Genomic DNA, 20,080 nt, shown 5'->3' with positions numbered 1-20,080 from the left:
CCTTCCTGGAGGCCCCAGGGATGGCAGCGAGCAGGACCAGCTTCCACTGTGCTCTGCTCAGGGCCTACAAGGGACCACATGAGCGTTTGCCTGCAGGCCGCATCGAATCCTCGCTCATACGCCCTTGTACTTACTAGTTTGCTAGGGCCACCCAAACACAGTACCACGAAGTGGCTTAGACAACAAAGATTTATTACCTCAGAGTTCTGGAGGCTGGAAGTCCTAAATCAAGGTGTTGGCAGGCTTGGTTCCTCCTGAGGGCTGTGAGGGAAGGGTCTGTTCCAGGCCTCTCTCGCTGGCTTGCAGATGGCCTTCTTCTCCCTCTATCTCTTCACGTTGTCTTCCCTCTGTGCGTCTATTTTTTCTTTTCACATGGTGTTCTTTTTATAAGGACATTAGTCATATTGTATTAGGGGCCCACTCTCCTCCAGTGTGGCCTGATCTTAACTAATCGCCTCCGCAATGACCCTATTTCCAAATAAGGTCACATTCTGAGATGTTGGGGTTAGGACTTCAACATATGAATGTTGGAGGGACACAATTCAACCCATGACACCCATGAAGAAGATAACGCTTTTTTTTTAAAAAAATTATTTATTTATTTATCTGACAGAGAGAGAGCACAAGTGGGGGGGGGGGTTGGCAGAGGGAGAGGGAGAAACAGACTCCCCGCTGAGCAGGGAGCCGGATTCGGGTTTCGATCCCAGGACCCTCGGATCATGACCTGAGCCGAAGGCAGATGCTTAACCACCTGAGCCACCTGGGCGCCCCAAGGATAATGCTTTTATGCTTCATCTTACAGATGTAGAAACCAAAACTCAGAGAAGGGCAGTAGCTTTCCAAGGTTCCAGAACCAGTAAGGGGTACAGCTGGGATTCTAAGGTAGGCAGTCTGATTCTAGAGCCTACACGATTTTGTTCTAGAGCCTGCGAGGAAGCTAGGAGAAATCCTATAGAAACAGACTGCAGTTTTCCTACATAGTCAGGCAGGAGAACGGTGTAGCCTGACAGCCGAGCCTCACTTCAGACTTCCTGTGTTGTCTTAAAAATTACCCTCTAACTAGATAAGGTTGGATTCAATATGCAAGTTTGGCTGCTGTATTCTACCTGTCTATGTATTGTTTATATTCCAACATGCCTCTTACCTGACCAGTTTCATCTCCTGTGTACTTGAACTTCGTGCAGGGTCAGAGTACAAGCCAGATGGCATCAGAACTCCTAAAACTTCGGTGACGTTGATCTGCTGCTGCGTGGACAGCAGGAGGCATTTGCAGGCGCAGACCCTAGACCGAGAGCACAGCGCTGCAGCACAGCCTGTGATGATGAATCTGAGGCTTTCTCAAATTTTCCACATTTTAGGATAATTTGTCCAGTATTGTAGTTTGTCTGGGAGATCAAATGGGCATTACTAGGAGGTGTGGCCATGGCTGGCTACAGCTTCATCTGTTAGAGCTTAGTGGACCTGGAGTGAGGTGAGAAATACATGAAGAAGTTGAACAGCCACTGTTTTCAAGTCTTCCGATTGGGATCCGAACTTTGTAGACATGCCCACACCGGCCTTCTGTGCCTGCGGCCTCCCTGCAAAAACCCCTGCCCCTTGAGGTCGCATATTCTCCCCAGCAAGCCGAGGAGCTGCCTCCCAAAGGTCTGCACGGTAAAGGAGGGAGGAGTACCTACACTGGCCAGCGAGGGTCCCCAGCATCAATGTCCTGTCAATCCCTCAGGCCTTGGAGACAGACGAACAGAGCGACATCTGGGCACTTGCCCACAGGCCTGCATGGAAAACCAGAGCCTTGTGTGTTGAGAATTTGCACAACCAGTCTTGTGGAATGGCTAGCCCTGCCTTCCGTCCCTCTCAGACCCTAGCAAGCCACCACATTTGATCTCTGGAATCACAAGCTTCCAGTAGGATCTTTGAGTCTTCGGGCTAGGAGGCACCTCTGAGAGGACCCAGTCTCCTTCATGCTACAGATAAGGAAATGGATACCCAAGAAACACCCCAGGACAGTTTGTTGCAAAATCAAGGCCAGAGGCAGTGTCTCCTGACACCCTACCCCCCACGCTGTCCACGAGGCCCATGCTAGAAAGATGGCTACCCTTGAAGGCTCCTTGGATGGTTTCCTTTATTTACCTGAAAACAAATTTCCCCTTTGCACATTTCCATCAGGCTTTCCTTTGCTTTGTATGCCTGCTTCCTCATCTGTGAAATGAAAAGTAGTAAGTAGTAACGACCGTGAGTCAATACATATGAAGCACTTGGAATTGTCACCAGCACATAAAAAAAAAAAAAAAACACTCATTGTATGAGACACTGTTCTTGTTACTAATAGTATTACTACAATCATTGTATTAGTTTCCTGGGACAGCTGTAACAAAATACCACAAACTTCGTGGCTTAAAACAATAAAAAAATTTTCTCTCATAATTCTGGAGGCTGGAAGTCTGAAATCAAGGTGTTGGTAGAGCACGCTCCTTCCAAAGCCTCTGGGGGAGGATCTTTCCTCGCCTTTTCCAACATCTGGTACCTCCAGGCCTTTCTTGGTTTGTGGCATAATAACACCAATCTCTGCCTCCATGTCCACATGGCCGTCTTCCCACTGTGTCTGTGTTTCTTCTCCTCTTCTTACAAGGACAGCTGTCAGATTGGATTCAGGACCCACCCTACTCTTCTGTATGACCTCATCTTAACTAATTACATCTGCAATGACCCTATTTCCAAATAAGGTCAAATTCATGGGCACGAGGGCTTAGAATTCAACTGATAGCAATTACCATTGTTGGCAAATCAGCACATTTTAGAATGGGTATTTTTATGAGGGTAAAAGGTGATCACTTCTTTCTTGGCATAGTCTTGGGCTGAGCTGCCTCAGAGCTTGCCTTGTACTCCTTTCAGTCAGAAAACTGACTTAGATAGTTTCAGAAGTTTCAGATACGCTGGAGAGAAAAGAAAAGAGGATTTTTAATTTGTGAAGAAATTGCAAAGCCGATGCATTAATGCAACTCTCTTGTTTTCATTTAAAGAGGCTATAAAGAAAGTCGGAGGTCATCAGTAGAGTGGTTTCATTGTGGCTGTTTATTTCTGAACAGCAATTTCTTGATGTCCTGGGTTTGCATATATAATGCCTCTGGAAGTTTCCCAGGGGGAGAAAAGACAACAAGACTTGAATGAAATGGTGTCCATGGCACTCCATGTATTTCTCATCCCCGTACTGGGACTCTGCAGGACAATTTGTCCTCACAGTGTCAAGAGAGGGCATGACGGGAAGAATGCAGGCGTGTATGTATATAAACGTAATATACATGTGTGTACATCTGTATACATATATGTATGTATATACTAGTATGGACATTATACATATATGTACACATTGCTTATGTATGCAAAGGATGAGTCATTATCATTGCCCCCCAAATTGATTTATTTGCTATTAGTAATGTGAGTGTAGGTATACAGATGTTACCAATAAATTCTGAGGGAAATGAGTAAACAAGAAAAATAATTCAGTAACATTTAATGAGGATTTGAAATCCTCACTTTTACTTGACAATTGTTGCAATTGCCAGTTAACTTAAGAATTGTGGAACATGTCCCCCCTTGTTCTAGGTCGCAAACATCTTACATTAGTCATTATTTTTATGGCCACTACTACAATTTTGTTATGCCACCATATTGGAAGAATTATGGAAAAATATTTTTGTTCTAATTTGTGAGGCTTGGGTTGTTCATTACGTTTCTGTGAGTCATTTTGAAAGCCAGATGCTGCCCAGGACCTCAAATTACGGTGATTTTATGTGCTATTGTTCAGTTTCTTCCACGTGGAGAACAGATTCTAATGCGGAGCTAATTGAGTTAATATAATAACTGTACTTTTCATATGAGCAAATCCCTGGTGGGCTGCTACTTTCCCTTTGAGCATGAATCACAGGTTATGAAATCTATAAATACCAAAGCAAATTTGCTTGTGCATCTAAAGGAGGAAGAAAAATACCTTGTCATATTTTATATTCAAAACTTCTTTTTGGTGGGGGTGAGATATTTACTTTCTAAATCTCTGACAAGTAGTAGACTTCTTAGGACTTTCTCGAGGTACAAAGTAAGATAAGTAAGCTCAAATGGTCAACAAAATGTCCTAAACCAGTAATGATGATGCAAACCAAATTTGAGTCTCACCCAAACTACGTTTTCAAAACATCACCCAGGATTTCTCGTCAGAGCAAGTCACATTGACTTTTTTTTTTTTTAATATTAATGGCTTGCTCATTCCTGAATCTTGCTCGCTCAAACTGAACAAGCAGCAGTGACAGGCAGAAAAGATTTTATTCTCTATCATCTTCTAAAAATGGCCTCAGGCGAAATATCATTTTTTTCTTCTGCTTTCCCGCTGAAATCAGAGAGTGGGATGGCACCTGTTCCAAAAAGAAGCAGCCGCATGAGGCCTCTGGTGGAGCCCAGTCATCTGCTTTGAATCTATGTTAGTGAGGCATCCTTAGTAGGCATCACAAGGTCCTGGCAAATGCTACCAAGATTCTCCCCATTCTCTCATCCAATGCTTGGCTACTGTGCTACCTTCATCAAGTTTTTGAAGTCCCTCCATCATCATGCATTCATTAATTAACCAACATTTATTAAGCAGCTGCTATGTGCTGACACTGCCCTAGGAGATGGGCGATGGTGACCCAAACACAGTCCCTATCTTCAAGGACAAAGTCTATTGATCTCCTAATCCTTTGGGGTTCCCCAGAACACTTACGTATTAAGGCCCTTAACACCCCAGTGAGCACGTTCTGGGTCCCCTAGAACTGAAAAATCTAGAAAGAATGAGTGTTTTAGTCAGGTTTCTAGCTTCCAATCTGGCTTTGTGGACACAAGGGAAAGATTCAGAAGAGGGGTAGGGAGAGCACCAATGTTCCCTTGCCTAGTTCCTTTGCATAATCTGTAACCAGTCTTCCCTTTTAGGAGGGGCTGGTGTGGTTTGTTTTTTTTTTTTAAGATTTTAATTATTTATTTGAGAGAGAGAGAGAGCACAAGCAGGAAGTGGCAGAGGGAGAAGGAGAAGCAGGCTCAATGTGGGGCTTGATCCCAGGACCTTGGGATCATGACCTGAGCAAAAGGCAGACGCTTAACCGGCTGAACCACTCAGGCGCCCCTGGCTATTTTTAATCTGAGTTGTTTATGTTGGTCTGTAAACCTAAATCTCCTTCATGTTGCCTCAGCTACACCATCAACCAGAGGGAGGAGAGACCGTACCTACTATTGATATGAAAGCTGCATACGATATTATGCACCCAGTGCATTCTAAATACGTGCTTTTGAGAGACAGATAAATGCATATTAACAATTCATCAAAATTGTTCTCAGTATGAATGTACAGATCAGTGTTAGCCCCAGCTTGTGGGGAGAGCGCTTCCTCCATGCTCCCCAAATGGCTCTTGTAAACAGCAGCCTATCAAACCCCAGGCCTTTCTCTTATACATTTGATGCACACTGCTCATCCGTGATTCCGAGCTCATATCATAAGAGCTGTAACAACCTCAGGGGTAGTTCAAAAATTCTGAATCAAACCACCACAAAGCACAAGGCTAGGCACACAATACAAGCTTAGAAGGTATTTGGAGCTGAAACCAAATGTTCCAAGAGAGAACCCTCGGGAGGTCCTTCTGAGATTTAGTGAGTATGACTTACGCTAGGCCCCCTCTAAAATACACTCCAATCCTGCTCTGCTCCCTCCTCTTTCCTACATTGCCCTGGAGAACACAAGCCATGCTTGATGCTGACTCCTAAGTGACTGGAGTTTACTTTCCAGGTAACATTTCCCTGCTGCCTTTCTAAGCAAAAGGAAACAAATGCATGGGGCCATGAGTCCAGGAGGCCAGCCAAGGGGTGGCCCTGCATATTGGTTATGGGCTCAGATTCTGGCATCAGGCATGTCTGGGTGCAAATCCAGGCTCTCTCACTAGCTAGCTTTGTGACTCTGGGCCAATTACAGAGTTTCCTTGGTGCTCATTTCCTGATCTATAAAACTGGGCAAATGATAGTGCCTATCTCTATTGTGAAGATTAAATGTGGACTGAATGGCAAGTGTTTAGCAAAAGCCCCACACAGAGCAAGGACTCAAAATAAATGTTCCCCAAGAGCATTCTTCTGAGGGGTCCTTTCATGCTTCCTGAGATCTATTCTGCCCTTTTCAAAAGTTTTTTTTAAAGATTTAATTTATTTATTTGAGAGAGAACTGGAGAAAGAACAGAGAGCACAAGCTGGGAGGGGGAGAGGGACAGAGGGAGAAGGAGTGGCAGACTCCCCACTGAGCAGGTAGCCCAATGAGGGGCTCAATCCCAGAACCCTGAGATCATGACCTGTGCCAAAGGCAAACGCTTAACTGACCGAGCCACCCAGACGTCCCCGTTCTGGCCTTTTCAACCCTTGGTAGTTCTAGAATCCTTGTTCTTGAGGGTCTCCTCTGCTTGGCTGCCTCTGCCACTCCTCTTTCAAATTCATTGTTGCAATGGGAGGTGCAGACTCTGCTCTACCCCAGCCTGAAGCTCTAGCTCGCAGGAACGAGGGCTCCCAACTAGCACTCAGTGGGCAGTCTTTGCAGTGAGACCTGAGAATTGAAGGTCACCCTGGCCCAGGATCACTCTCTACCAAGCTCCTCCTGGCTGGTTAAAGGCAGTTTGTGGTCCGAGTGAGTTAATGCAATAAAAAATAATTTTGCTTGATTACAAGTTAGAAATGGGTTTTGATTTTATAAGTACAAAGAGCTACACACATAAGTTTGAAGCTTGTTCTTACTTAAGTAACATTTCATAAGAATAATTCAAGTACATGCTGACAACATGCAATCGATTTCTGTCCTTTCACAGTGTCTATGTGTTTTGCAAGTTAAAAAAGACCAGCTTCAGGACTAAAATTATAGTATTTTTGAACCGTGTCTATGAAATGTATAACAAACTAGTATTCTCTATGCTAGTATTTAGGTAAATGCCTATTAGATTGTAAATTTATTGAACAGAAATGGAATTATATTTGTTTATGTATTTTCTGCAGTGCCTACCACTGAGCTTTGCCTCTAATGTGTCCTCAATCATCATCTCGAGCATGCAACAAATACCTACTGAACATCTGCTGTGTGGGAGCATCGACAGGGCTGTGAGGAACACAAAGACGCGTAAGGCACAGGTTTGTAGACTAAGAGGACAAGGGATACCGCGATACTCAACATAACGGAAGAGTGATTGGAGGGTTTGGAAGTGAAAATTAAATGCTGGCCATTCAGAGACAGAGCATGTGCTGCTGACTGGAGACCTCCATGAAACTTCAAGGAAAAGGTTGACATTTGAGCTGGAATTTGAAGGAGATGCAAGCCTTGGACACAGTGAGATGGTGCATGAAAGCTCTGTAGGTAGATATGACAGCCTAATCACAGACCAGAAAGCACGGCATCACAGAGGGGACGTGGCCAGACAGCTGATTTGGTATGAGGTATGCTAACTAGGAGATCAAGCTGATAGAGCATATTGGGATCAAATCCTAAGAAGCTTGAATGCCGGGCTGTACGGAGCTGTTCATCAAAGTTTTTTGACTAAGTGAACAACATAAATGAATCGTCCTGGTGCCTCTCATTTTCTCAGAGCAGAGGACAAATATCCTGATGAAATGTAATCTAGAACCACAAAGTTTTGAAGGATAAATTTGAGTAGAGGATTTTCTTGGATCCATTGCAAAAGCCAGGGCGAGAATTTCTCACCTGCTTCTTGCGTGCATGGCACTCAGAGCTGAGGCCAAACATTTTAGCCCTTAGTCATCCACATTATTGTGTTGTTTAGTGTTTAGGTCAATCAAATTAGGTTACTTATGAAGCACTGAAAACCACAAGGTCCATGTTAGCTGGCAGAACAGTAAGTCTTTGTCAAAGATGAGCAAGACACTGTTTAGTCCTTGCCTTCAAAGAGATTTCAGGACAGTGAGAGGAATAAGATAATAATTCAGGTGACTGTTGTTGAAAGCCTGTACCCAAGGTGAAATGATCCAATGAGAATGGAGTGGTTGAATGAGAGGGAAGTGACTGGATGGAGAGACAACAGTGAGGAGGCTAATTCAACCCTCCCCAGGAGGCATAGTAAGGAACTAAACACGGGAATGGAAAGAGAGAAGATGGGAATTCAAACCAACACTGGAAAGTAGATGAACATGAGGAAGGAGGAGCCTAAAAAGACCCTCGTACTTTGAGTGCTTAGATAGATGATGGTACCATTACCTCAGCAACAAGATCATGTGGGGAAATGAGAAATGGGTAATTATCGAGTGTTGGAGACATCAGTGTGACCAGCTTATAGGCACCTCTGTTCGGTGGTTTGCCCAAAGGAAAACCCTGTGTGATGTCTGCCTTGATAGCCCCGGCACCTGTATAACGTCCGACGTTGAGAACTTGCTCACAGATGCTGTGCCCCTGAACTGCAGCATTGGACAGCTCAGCACATGGAGAGGCTGGCGCAGGGCCAGAGGTGGGAGCAAGGCGGGCAAGTGCGGAGCAAAGAGGCAGAGGGCAGCCCTTGGGTGGGGATACAGATGCAAGGGAAACTGAAGCGGGTCCTTGCAAAAGAGAAGAGAACTGAGAAAATGCAGAGTCCCAGAGACATTGAAAAGGGTGAGGAGACTGAAAACACTAGCCATTAGGGAAAAGCTGGAGCAATGTCATTAGGAATAAAAACTCTGTTCTTCAAAAGTAACCATTAGGGTTACCCATAGAAGACCCTGGGTGGGTCAGTCATTAAGCGTCTGCCATCGGCTCAGGTCATGATCCCAGGGTCCTGGGATCGGATCGAGTCCCACATCAAGGTCCCTGCCCCGCAGGGAGTCTGCTTCCCCTCTGCCTGCTGCTCTCCCTGCTTGTGCACTGCACTCGCTGTCTCTCTCGTTCTCTCTGGCAAAAAAATAAATAAATAAAAAATCTTAAAAAAAAAATTAACCACTAAGAAAGGGAAAAGACAAGGCGGAGTAGAGAAGATGTTGGCAGCACTCGTAACTGTCACTGGGTGTGGTGCAGACTATATAAAAAACTACTACAAGTAGATAAGAAAAAGGAAAAGCAATTCAGGCAAAGACTTGAAAGGTACTTCATAAAAAGCGTTATCCAAATGTCCAAAAAATGTGTGAAAGATTCCCAATTAGTAATCATGGGAAAGTAAATTAAAAACACATATCTACTTTTATGGCTAAAATTTTAAAAATGGACTGTGCCAAGTTTTGGTGAGGATTTAGAACTGTGGGGACTTACGTATTGCTCGTGGGAGTGTAAAGTAGAGCAAACATATTGAAGAACAGTTTGGCATTGTTTACTGAAACTGTAGATGCATGCGACCTATTACTCAGTAATTTCACTCTTAGGCATATCCCCAAAAGAAATGTGGGTGCCCACGCATCAGAAGACATATACAAAAATGTTCATAGCAGCGCTGTTCATACTACTTCCATCTGAAAACACCCCAAATGACCATCAGCAGTAGAATGTGTAAATAAATTGTGACATATAGTGTGGAATACTATAAGAGCAATAAAAATGAATGGACTACAGCTGAATACAAGAAAGCAGATAAATCTCATGAGTATAATGTTGAGTAAAAGAAGCCAGATCCAAAAATGTATGTACTATGCAGTTGCATTTATATAAAGTTCAAAAACAGACAAAACTAAGTATTTAGGGATGCACACTAGTGGTATGAGAATAGGGAAAAATAAGGAAGTAATTGACATAAAAGTCAGGATAGTGGTTGCCTTTAGGAGGCTGGGATGGGGATTGGAAGGATCATGGCCCATACCTGGGATGCCAGCACTGTTTTAATTTCTTGTCCTGGGAAGCAATCCATCAAGGTGTATATTTGTATAGGCCACACAGTTCATATGCTTATTTTATTTTAGAGTAAAGTCTTTCTTAAAAGAGGAAGATTTAAAAATTACAGGTATTTCAATGTGGGATTTAGGGACATAATTACACAAAGACTCTCAGCTTTGTGGGTTACTCACCATTAATCTTCAAGAAAAAAGTTTCCATGAAACTGTGGGGGCAGCAGCCACATTTTCAGGGGTTAGGAAATAAACAGGTTTTAAGGAAATGAAGGGTAATAGTGAAGACTTGCAAGGCGTTTTGTGATGAAAAGAAGGAGAATGGTGAAATAGCTTAATTGAATAGGAAGTTTAAGTTTTATTCTATTTCACTTTTCAGGTTTGAGGGACTTCAATAAGAAGACAGTAGGAAGAAATCAAAAAGTGCATCAGTGCTCAGCTTCTTGGAGAAGGAAGAAGAAAACTGTAGCACTAATGCAATACCGTATTTTGCTGGGTGAGTATAGCAGAGACAGGGGAGTGGATAGTGGCAAAGAATTTGAAAATGCTGGCAGAGAGTGGTTTAGGCTGTCACCATGCGATCCAGGGTTGGAAAAAAAAGCCATGGGAGGAACTTCTGGATAAAATGGAGGTGCCATGGTCAAAGAATAAGGGCAGAAGAAGTGGAGTCATGAGAGCATTGGAAAGATTGAAAATTGTTATCACCCAGAAGGATATTAGACAACTGTTCCAACAGACAAGTTTCTAGGTGAAGAGTGTGTGGCTAGAGTGGAAAAGAAATCAGGTTCGTATTCTAAGAAAGAGGTCTAAGAATTGCAGGGCAAGGTTACTGGATGAGTCTTTTAAATGAACATTGAAAGCTTCATAGGATGGGAAAGAAGTTTCAGATTAATGCCAACTATGAATATTCTGGCTGCCTGGACTGTTGTGTTGAGAAGGATTCTGAGGCCATTTTAAGGGTCAGATAGAAAGAAGAGCATGATAGATGAGCAATATTTGCCCATAGAAGGAGGGAAAGGTATTGAACGTGCCATATTCCTGTTTGTGATACCTGTTCAAAGATTATAGCAGGAGTTGGGGTGCAGAAGAAAACTAAATGAGATACGAGCCAGGAATTCAAAGCATGAGAGGTAGGGATCGTTTGAGGTTAATTGCATGGATGCAATAAATATTGATCACCAAGTTGATTTTTTTTTCTTTCCAACTAGGCTTTTTATCTTCCTTCCCTCATCTCTCCTCAACTAGTTACCATCATGAATTCAATTCTTCATCCATTTTAAAGGTGGCTTAAATTCTTCCTTTGGCAGCATTTTTGAGGTTTGCCCAATCAAAGGTCATTCAGTGGAAATCTATACTGCAATGTCCATACACATTTAAGGAATTCCAAGCTATTCTGGCAGAAACCCACTGGGCCCTTAGGCATGCTCCCAGGGTTTTGCAGAAGAAAAAGACAGCAAATTGGACCTTTCTATAGAAGACAGATTGCATTATCTGTGAATTGGCTATTTAGAATATGATTGCTCTGTACTTGAAATGATGGAAAGATGAAATAAATTGTAACTCCATCTTATGGAGCATGCATTATTTTCATGAATACTTTCGATTGCCCTGTGGATCAGATATTATCACTGCCATTTAGTGTGTATTTTATTATTTTAAATTATTTTTTAAATTACAAGAAAATACATTTTGCTTGTAAGAAAGTATAGAGGTAGGCATAATATAAATTAAAAGTCTCTTTCTTAACACATCTCGTCTCTCACTCTTGCCGTTTAGCTGACAGAGGCAGCGGTAGAAGCAGTAGTGAAAACCCATTTGTCTAAATAAAGATGCTTTAGCCTCTGTTTCACTAAACACTACTACCTAGCACTATTTTTTTTTTTTTCAGGAAGGATATGACAATGAATAGAAAAGATAATCAGCAGAGATCCTGTGGACCACTTCTTGTCCATTATTAACTAAACAGAAAGATCAGGCAACACCAAGAAACGAAATCTGCTGTGAATAAAGAAATGTTGTCAAGACAGGATGTTCCGGCTCTGTCTGTGGTGCTGGACTTGCTCATAAAAGCAAGTGAACATATAGCTGACTTCCACTCCAGCCAATGGAGTAATAAGGATAGGGTTTACACTTCCACCTGAAAAATGAAATAGAACCTGGACGAAATATATGAAACAACCAAGACAATGGACATCGGCAGGGAAGGACAGTAAGTGCTATGATTGTCCAGCTTACTGCCTCGAGAGAATGGCCAAGCTGTGATATGGGAAGGTGGAATGCAGGTGCCCCGTGGCCTCTCTGAGGGGAGGAGGTGGAGTGGAATCTGGAGCTGCAAAGGCAGCCAGTTTTGGGGGGCAGAGTGGCGGAGAGGAGAAAGCTGCACACATGGAGACCTCCAGGTGTCTACACAGAGTCTTCCTTGAGTCTTCAGCCTCATACTGATTGTCACAAGTAGGAGAGGAAATTTCTGGGCCAGTAAATGAACCCATCAGAAAGATAAGAGAGAACACAGCTGGGGATGACACAGAGCAAGAAATAGTTTCTGACCCCACTGGCTAGAGTGGAAAACATCAAAATCCACAGGACATCAAATAAAATACTGAAGAGGTCTTAGCCTCAAGAGAGGAGGAAAATTAGCTCTGGAATAAATGCTGCCCTAATCCTGCCTAAAATACCTTAAAATAGAGGCCCAGAGGATCAAACTATTTCTAGGTAACTTACCTGTGTACCAGAACAAACCTCACCAATGCTTACAGGAATACAAAAGTATCTAGCACTCAACAAGATGAAATTGTCAATGGCTGACATCCAGTCAAAAATCTCCCGCATGCTTCTTCCTCGATCCATGTTCTCAGGTCCGGGCAATCTGTTCTACATTATTCCCACCTGCACTCTTAGATGGTAGGTGTGAAATGTGTCTTTCACTCGCCTCTGTCACTTCCTGTGAGGTCTTAGCAACTCCTACTTCCACCAGCCTTTCTCCCCCAGGAGACCTGCAGGCCTTACCTCTCTCTCTACTCTCCTACTAAAGTTGTTTAAAGCCCTTTTTTAGAGGAAAGGCAAAAACAAACAAAGAAACAAACAAACAAACAACAACAAAAACACTCTACAGGACTCTAGCTATGTCTTTATAATTTATTTACTCAGAGCTGCCCTTTGAGGGTGAAGAATTCCGCTTGTCTGACAATTTCTTGATATCACAATGCCCCTCATATAAAACCCACCTAACAGTGGGTCTGATAAATAGTGTAGCAGTTTAATGATGGGAAGATTTGCATTCTGTGTACTCTCAAAGCAAACCTCCTCGAAGACACAAGAAGCTTAAGGTTTAGAGGCAGAAAATAAAGAAAGTTAAAAATGTGACTTAGCCTGGTAAATAGAACCAAAAATATAAAATTCAAAACACACACTCTAAAAATATCCACATCTTCCCAGGGAGCATGCTCTCCTCGTGTAATTAAGTGAAGTATTTTAGATAATTTTCAGAAAGAGTCTGATTTTATTCTTGGAGAAGAGCTATTAAATGCCAAGATCTGTGCACTAACCAGTCTCAGTCTCCTTCCTGAAAAGCCTCTGGCAGTCACAATTTATCAAAAATGAAATCGGCATTGAAAAGACTGGAAAATGAAGTGAACTGCAATCATCTCCCCCTTTCCAGAGGAAGGTCCCCCAGTCTGGGGACAGACTCACAGGATTCACCTGGAAACTCCAGGTATCCTTGGGATGTCTTCTTAGATGACAAAAGAGAGACAAATATTCAAGTATCCCTCATAGTCATAACACGTGCAGACTCGTGTTGTGTGCCAAAGGCTCAGAATAGAATGAAGCTAAGATTCAGCCATCTTCCCTCCCGCTTAGTGGTGTTCTTATTTGGGTAGTTTGGGTTTGGCCAGATGAGACAGTTCATTTCATATTATGTAATGGTTAAAAGCCCCTATTTTGTAGCCAGCGCATCTTTCAGGGGGTATCAGGAGAAGGCAAAACTGTGAAGTAGGGGAAATCCAGCTTTATCCATCTTCTCTCCCCTTTCTTCTCCTTTCAGGGCTGGGGTGGGTGGAGGACCCCGGCAACCCCAGCCTTAGTTGTAAATTGCCTGTTTGTCTAGTTTCTCATCTAAATACTGCTCTCCACTGACGGTCTTCTCATGGCAGCTTCTCTCTTTGACTGACTCTATTTATTTGTAGAGCTCAAAGATGCCTTTGGTATATTGTGACTTCAACTTAAATCTCAATTCTTCTGGTCCAGCCAAACTCAGCTCTCCTGTAAGTCATGAGGAACGCAGAAACAAATCTACAATCTGTAAGGAGCAATGTCTTTGCTTGGCAAGCCCTGGGACAGTCTGTTGAGTATTACCCTGACAGCCAGACCTTGATGGGACGGGCAGTGAATGGCTTGTGTGTGAATGGTCAGGACCCTTCCCCCAGCTTCAAGCTCCTCCACGTGAACTGTATGTACTTGGCTGTGTCCCGCTCCTTCCCCTTTCCCTTCTTTGTATAGAATTTCCTTCTCCCTGGGACTCCTCTCACAGTCCTTGCCCACTGCCCCTATCTTCACGTAGTCAACTCCATTCTTCAAATGCTGCCTCCCAGTAAAGTCTTTTGAGTTAGGCAATGTTATGGGTTAATTTGTGGCCCCCCAAACTCGTATGTTAAAGTCCTAACTCCCAGTACCTCAGAATCTGACCTTATTTTTTTTTTAATTTTTTAAACATTTATTTATTTATTTTAGAGAGAGAGAAAGAGTGGAGGGAGGGGCACAGGGAAAGGGAAAGAAAGATAATTTCAAGCAGACTCCCTGCTGAGCGTGGAGCCTGATGTGGGGCTTGATTCTATGACTCTGAGATCATTGAGATCATGACCTGAACCAAAATCAAGAGTCAGACACTGAACCGACAGCCATCCAGGTGCTCCAGAATCTGACCTTATTTAGAGATAAGTTTTTTAACAAAGGTAATCAAGTTAAAATGAGGTCTTCATGGTGGACCCTAATCCAATAGGACTGGTGTCTTTATAAAAAGGGGACACTTGCACAAAGAAACACACAGAGAGAAGATGACATGAAGAGAAATAAGGAGAAGATGACCATCTACAGGCCAAGGAGAGAAACCCTCACAGCCCTCAGAAGAAACCGACACTGTACACACCTTGAGCTCAGACTTCCTGCCTCCAGAACTGTGAGGCAATAAATTTCCGTTGTTAAAGCCACCCAGTGGTACTTTGTTATGGCAGCCCTGGCAAATTAATTCTGTTTTCCCAGAAAAACAGAATCTAAAACGAAGGTTTGCATTAAGCAGGTGCACTGGAGAGTGCCTTGGGGATCAACACCTGTGGGGTGTGACAGGAAACTGGGCAGGAGGAGGAGCTGAACTGCCAAGCATTTGCTCAGCTAATTCAAAGGTCGCCTTGGAGCTGGCACCGTGCTTTGGAGCTGTCCTATTTGGAGCATCAGGAAGTAAGGAGAGGAGGCCCATAGTTGAGACCCAACAACTGCCTCCGCTCAACATGGATCAGTCACTGAATGTAGGACAGGGCACCCTGTGTGAGAAGACTTTCTGTGACTGAGGGCACTTCCCACAAAGAGACTCAGCAGAGAGCCAGCCACAGGGCTGGGGGTTCAGTCATGTGTCCGGCAGGGGAGCCACAGGGTTCCACAGCAGTCATGGCTTCCTCCCAGACCAGGTTTGCCCCTTGGCTGCACTCCCATGACACCACAGACCTCAACTTCTGCTCCACTGACTCACACGGCGGTAATTTATTTGTACTTTATTGTACATTTTCCATTCACTTGTGGACTTCATACGTTGAGTAAGTATTGGGCTGTAAATATGCAAAGACTTGGCTTGTTTTGCTCACTTTTATGTTGCCTACACCTAGAAAAAGTGCCGGACTATAATAAGCACTTAATGAATAACAGTGGCTGAACAAATGAACTGTTGCCACTGAATGCAGACCTGAATATGACGTGTTCTGAAATCCAAGCTCCGAAATCCCCCCTCCTCTCAATTTACTGCCTAACATCTATTCTGAAAAGCTAGTAAACGAGAGCAGATAAAGATGTTTGGAATCGGAGTGAAAGGACCCAAGCATGGGTCTTTATTTTGTTGGGTGGGTCCTTTGGCATTATGGACTGGATTGTGTCTCCCCAAATTCCTATGTTCGAGTCCTAACCCCCAATACCTTACAATATGACTATGCGGAGACAGAGCCTTTAAAGAGGTAATTAAAGTCAAATAAGGTTATATGGGTGGACATAATCCAATAGGACCCATGTCCTCTTTAAGAAGAGGAAACACCAGGGATTCAGGTGCACAGAGAAAAGGCCACGTGCAAACCAAGGAGAGAGAGCTCAGGAGAAACCAGCCCTACTGGAACCTTGATTTTGGGCTTTCCAGCCTCTAGAACTATGAGAAAATAATTTCTGTTGTTTAGTCTACCCAGTCCGTGGTATTTTGTGATGGCAGCCCTAGCACCCCTATCACACTTCTCCTCTCTGAACCTCAGCGTCCTCATGTGTTAACTAGAAGCCATCATTTCTAGTTCATGGAAGGAGATGAGGACTGAATGAGATAACACATGAAAATCCCTGGATGGGTGGTGGTGCCATTCATAGTGGGGGGGCAGGAGGGCCACACCTGTGCAGCAGCAGGGAGCAAACTCAATTTGGAAGTTAGTGATTATCAGGTGCCTGAGTCACACCCACGTAGGCATTCTAGCAGGCAACGGCGCGCACAGTACCTGATAAGCATTTAATCAGTATTAATCGAATCCCTTTATCCCTTTAATCGAATCCCTGCCCCCCAAATTTCCCTCTCCCTCATTTTCATGCATTTCAGCATCCAACAAGTCTGGCTTTCTCTGCCTGCTTCTCCACCTCTACTCTTCTCTCTCCCACTCCTTACAGCACAAAGAAAAAGCATCTGTCTGCCTCGGGTAGCTGGGGAATCATTGCTTTTTGGAAAAATATAAATAATGGAAATGCATAGAGCGTATGCGAGTTAAATAGAAGGCTTCAGAGTGGTACAGGGCTCCCTTTGTGTTACAAAGATGAGTCTGGGAGGTGTGGAATGATTTATGAGGTTTTTGTGGGTACTTACTGTGAGGAGAAAGCGATGGAGGCAAACCAACTCGTTTATCAATATGAACCAGTTCCTTCAAAAATCGTACCTGGAAATATGCAAATAGAATGCCCTGGGCATGGATTCTCTGCACTTTAGTTGCTTCTGGGTGTTAGAGCAATAGATGAGAGTGCATTAAGTGCTTATATGTGGGAAATGATGGTCTGTTGTTTATGCTTTGAAGTGAGGGAAGCCCGTCCAGCTCAGCGTGTGTATGCACGTGTCTGCGTGTGTGTCATACGTGTATACGCATGCATTTGGACAAGCGAGAGAACTGAGGGAGAGGAAAACACCTACTGTTTGCTTGTATTTAATAGTCTTCATTCTGTCTCAAGCCCACATCTTTTTCCTCTGGATACCTGTAGTCCTCTGAACACAGTTAGTCAAGACTAACAAATGGCCAGACAGAAGATAAGTGATCCAGAGAAAAACCCAGACTGGACTTTCAAGTCTGACCCGCTGCCAGGTTCATTGCCATTGACAGAATTATGAGCCACGGCATGTTATAACCAGAAAGGGACACCAGTGTCACTTGCATCAGCTTCTTCATTTCAGAGACAGGAAGGGGAGAAACAAAAGCTAAGTGACCTGTCCATTGGCCCGTGGAAGAGCCAATGGAACAAGCCCATACAGCTGGGGCAGTTTTCATGCCGTGAGATTACTGTGTGAGCCTCAAGAGAGTCAAGGTCTCTGAAAGAGCATCACTTGAGCGTGGCCTTTTAATTTATGAAATCGAAGCCTACACGGCAGTGAGCAGCTCCTCTGCTGCTGGCGCCAGGCCTCTGGTAGCAAGCACATAAGGCACATTTGGGACAAATTAGAAAGAGGCACCTGTTCCAAGTACATGGATGCCGGGAAGGAGATCTGCCTGCGAGTTAATCAGGGAACTCTCCCTTCCCACCCTGAGTAGGCACGGTCTGCCCACAATGCATGGTTGGCAAGTGGAGTGCAGACTGGATTTCAGTTCCCACTTGTCCCTCTGCTGGGTGTCCTTCTGCTGAACAACCTGACCAACTGTCCAGGGCAGCCTTTTGCGGAGCTGTGTCCTCACTATGGCTGAGGAAATGGCAGCATGCGTGGCTAGCTAGGTGAGGCTTGGGCTTCTCTAAGCTGCCCCACCATCTCTTCCTGCTTCTTCCGTGTCCTTCTTCGCTTATTTCTTCTTTCGTTTCTCACTGTCAGCTAATGTGGTTGGCATGGTCCCACCCCGGCACTAAGACAATATTTCAAAATAACAAACTGAGATTTGTACACTTGTACCTAATTTTAGGAGTCATCAGCTCAAGGGAAACCTTTCCAGGTCCACTCTTCCTCTCCTGCGAGATTCCACCTTTGAAATATCTGTAATCGTTTCTTAATAAATGTAAACCATGTCCATACCCCATAGTGGTTAATAGCTTTCTTGAGGCTTTGCTTCTTGCTTAACATATTCAACGTAGTTTCGGTGAAGACTGGAAGTCAAGATTTAGGGTCATAAATATGTGTTTCAGCCCATCTGTTTGCTCAGTCTATTTTTCAGAGCTCTTCAATTTCTCTCGCTAGCTGTCTGGCATTTTTATTTGGGATTGTCATAATAAATGCAAATGGGAAATAAAAGGAACCCCTTCCATGTTTCTTAGGGCTAGAACTAGGCAGTGAGATGTAAGGGGAAAAGCATGAGATAAACAGCCAGAAGACCTCATAACAGGCCCCTGTTCTGTCATTTCCTAGACAAGCGACATTGAGTGAGACACTCAGCTCCATTATGTCATGGTTTTTTCCTGTTTGGAAAAGGGGGGGGTGGCGGAATAAAGACCATCCTTTTTAAATGAGACAATGTTTGTAAAAATATCCTAACTCCAAAGCACTATGCAAATGTTTATTGTCATTCATTTTTATTGCATTTGTGGCTGATTAAAGATCCCTACAGATTCCTTGCCACTGCTTCCATCAGGAGATGGAGCCTACTTCGACTCTCCTATGAGCACAAGAACTCGGGACTGGCCTGAGGCTGGCTTTGACCAACAGACCAGAGGCTGGGGAACAGCAGAGACACGTAGTAACAGAGGAGGGAGCGGCCCAGCCTTCAGTGGGACAGGTAATGGGCAGAACTTTCTATCAGTTACCGGGCATAGAGCTACACGCCACCTCACACGGTCAACAGCAGCATGGGGGCTGCAAAGCTGAGAACTCAGTGGTGAAACAGTGGGAAGAGGCCTGGGAAGGAGACAGTTGAGAAGCCAAGGGAAAGAGAAAAGATTTTCGCACCAGCACTTAGGCTTCTGTTAAGTAAAGAAAGAATGGATTTTGCCCCTTATCAGAAACCCTCCCCACTCGAGAGAATGTGCTGAGATTTAACGAGGAGAGAACGAGGACGAGGTGAAGACGGGAGGGGAAAGCTGCTATGGGACGCTGAGAGGTAGAGCAGAAGCACGTGGATTCAGAGTCCAACAAAGCCGGGCGGTGCTGGCTTTACCACTCAATAGTTGTGGGACTCCGCAGGTTCCACCTCTCGGAAAGGGGCTGGTACAAAGAACTGGAGACCAGAAATTTGAGGTGGAGACCACCACTGCCCGCCTTCCTGCCAAGCCATTCTCTCCCTCTCTGGGCACAGACTTGGTCTACATTTCCCAGACTCCCTTGAATTTAGGTGTGGCCACATGACTCTTTATTCTGAGGGAGGAAGGGCGGACAGGACATGTGCCTTTTCCAGGCCTGGCACAGAAAGGACTCCCAGACGTGTCTTTCCATTCTTGTTCCCCTTTTCTGCTAACTGGGGTCTTCACACCCACAGAGCCCCCGGAGGCCACATATCGAAAACAGACAAGTCTTTCTCACTCAGTGTCTCAGAGAGAGCTGCCCCATCAACCTTGAAACAAGAAATAGGTTTTTACTGGGCTAAACCATGAAAACTTAGGGATCCAATTATTTCCACAAGCTAATGCAATTCACTTAGAAGATTGTTGTATGTTCCAGAAGACAGATGATGGGGATCTGGACTACAGACGCGTCTGTAAGGGATACAGTAACAAAGGTAAACTGTGGCTCAGTCCCCAGGAGCTTTTCCCACATTCCTCACCAGAGAGGGTGGTGAGGAGTTAAGAAGTGATATGTCCTTTGGAGTCGAACAAAAGCTCTACCGTCTGG

The sequence above is a fragment of the Ursus arctos genome, unplaced genomic scaffold (assembly GCF_023065955.2).
Source record: "Ursus arctos isolate Adak ecotype North America unplaced genomic scaffold, UrsArc2.0 scaffold_4, whole genome shotgun sequence".
Lineage (NCBI taxonomy): Eukaryota > Metazoa > Chordata > Mammalia > Carnivora > Ursidae > Ursus > Ursus arctos.
Note: the sequence above shows the minus strand (reverse complement) of the source record.